Genomic DNA, 2,500 nt, shown 5'->3' with positions numbered 1-2,500 from the left:
TTTCTCCATGAGTATAGCAGTCCGTCACACGTCGAGTGGGGAAGACGCAACCAAGCCTTAACCGCCCGCTTTACCAGCCCGTCGAGCCTGGCAAGCCTCACTGATGTTTCTTCGGCATGATCCGCTCTGTATATAAGTCTCGGCAAAGCGTAGTCGTTTAGGATCACCACTTTCTGGGAGGGCTTTAGTGGTGCCTCGTCGATTTTCTGGATCCATGTCTGCACTGACTGACTTTCTGTGTCAGGCTTCGAAATACCTGTCCAGGGCCCTATCCTTACTCCCAGGTATTTCTCAGATTCCTCCGGACCAACCATGTGTAATTCGGCCCTCTCGATCGACCATGGTTGACAGTTGTTAACCGTGTAGGAATCATGTGTGGGTGTAATCATGAAGCCGTGACACTTCTTGGCTTGCACCGTCAAGCCAGTCAAATTGCAGAATTTTTCCAGAATCGACAGGTTGTGAGACATGCCTTTCCAGCCGTCACTTAACAAAACGAGGTCATCCGCAAATGCGAGGGCTGCGATCTTCCCGCCTTCTGTCTGAAACCCAACGCCATGGGTTTCAAGTGTCGCCAACAAGGGATCTATTGCAAGGTTAAATAGCAATGGACTCATCGGGTCGCCTTGCTTAACCCCAGTTCGGATGGCAATTTCTGGGGTTTTGGTACCTCCCACCTCAATTGAGGTGTGGCAATCCTCGTAGGAGTTCTGGATAACTCCTATTACATGGCTGTCTAGCCCCCGTCGCCTCAGCACATCCACAATGTGGTTGTGCGATACCGAATCGAAGGCCTTCGCAACGTTAATAAATACCACCGCTAGATGTTTCCGTTCCCTTTTGGCTTGCTCCATGATGGATTTGAGAACCATTAGGTTCTCGGAGCAGCCAGGAGACTGGACAAACCCTCGCTGCCTCGGATTCAATGGGCACGCCCTGGCCAATCGCTTGGTCAGAATCCGGGAGAAGAGTCTCAAGAGCATTGACCCAATGGTTATTGGTCTCCAGTTTCCAATTTCCATCAGCTGTTCTTGGTCAGCTGTCTTGGGCAGCAGTATTGATCGACATTGCTTGACCGCCACCGGGATCTTACCGGTGGCCCACCATGCGTTGTAGAGATCCACTACAGTCGAACCATCGCACAGATCCTTGACGTCCTTCCAGTTCATTTTGTCGGGGCCTGTGGCCGATGTGCGGTTCATGGCCGCCAGGTTCTCCCCGACTTCCTCTGCCGTGATAAGTCCCTCAAACACACTATTATCAGCACAGCCCCCAAGCGTAAAAGACCCCAATCCCCCATATTGAGTGGATGACTCCCACTTCTTTTTGTACACATCGTGTACTTCGGAAGCGGGGATTTGGCATTTTGATGTAATATTGCCATCGAGGATAAGAGCCGCCAGCCGCGCCCTATTCTTAAAATACTGGCACTGGTATCTACCAAATAGTGCCCTGCTTCTTGCTCTCCTCTTCATCCACTCGTAGGAGGTGTAGGTCCGAACCTTGTCACGCTTCTCCCTTAAATAGTGTGTCTTCTTATCACAGCTAGAGACCGCCTCTGAAAGTAACTCCGCAGTTACCTTCTCAACGGTTTTTTTTCGATCGGCTCATTGCCAACAGCCCAACGCCTAAGGGCGGTTGTAACCTCATCCTCTCCATCCTCTTGGGCTGGTCCGTACAGCCTAGCGGTTTCCCTTCTCAGGGAATCCGCTATCTCAGATGGTACTGAGATCATCGTCGGAGCGGTCATCAGGAAGGCAAGAGGGTCCGCACCCACAACTTGCGTGCTTTCGGGAGTAGCTGATTCACGCAATTGCCTCCTTTTTTCCGCCACTTGGATGTGGCTCTTGTTACCGAGTTCCGTGGCAATGAGCTTGTTGATCGTTCTTGCGCCCTTATAGGTAACCTCCAACTGGCGAAGTCTTTCGATTTCCTGTTGTGACCATAGCTGAAGTTTTCGGCCCTTCTTCTTGCTTGGCTGTGACGCTGCCACAATCCTTTCCTCATTCCTTTCTGTGGGGTGTACGTGTCGTTTGTGCTGAGAGAGACCGCTGATGGTTCCGAAAGATTGTCCGCACAATGTGCACTCATGGCCTCTAGCCGGAGAGGTCTGAGGAGCCCCGCTTTTGCACTTCGCGTGGTGGCTCAGGATTGATCTTGGGTTTTGGTCTCCCTTCCCGCACTTACCGCAACTGAAGACTACAGGTACATCTCTGTGAAATTTCACAAAGTGTTCCTGCGCCTTCATCGGGCCTCCGGGTACTTCCCCACATAATTGACAATGGATCATGGAGTTTGGCAGTGTGATCGTCACAGTTTCGCCCTCCGAGGTGTTCTCACTCCCTAATACCGGCTCGACCAATAGGGAATGCTCTAAAGCATAACCGGACGCCTCCAGTTCTGAGAGATGGGCTTCATCCTCCTCGCCATTGTCATCAAACAGGTCCTCTACAGACTCACCAGTCTGCAGCCAGCCTATGTCTGCGCCGTCTGTCTCGAT

Source organism: Denticeps clupeoides, unplaced genomic scaffold (genome assembly GCF_900700375.1).
Source record: "Denticeps clupeoides unplaced genomic scaffold, fDenClu1.1, whole genome shotgun sequence".
Taxonomy (NCBI): domain Eukaryota; kingdom Metazoa; phylum Chordata; class Actinopteri; order Clupeiformes; family Denticipitidae; genus Denticeps; species Denticeps clupeoides.
The sequence above is the reverse complement of the archived record's forward strand: the minus strand, read 5'-3'. Positions refer to the sequence as shown.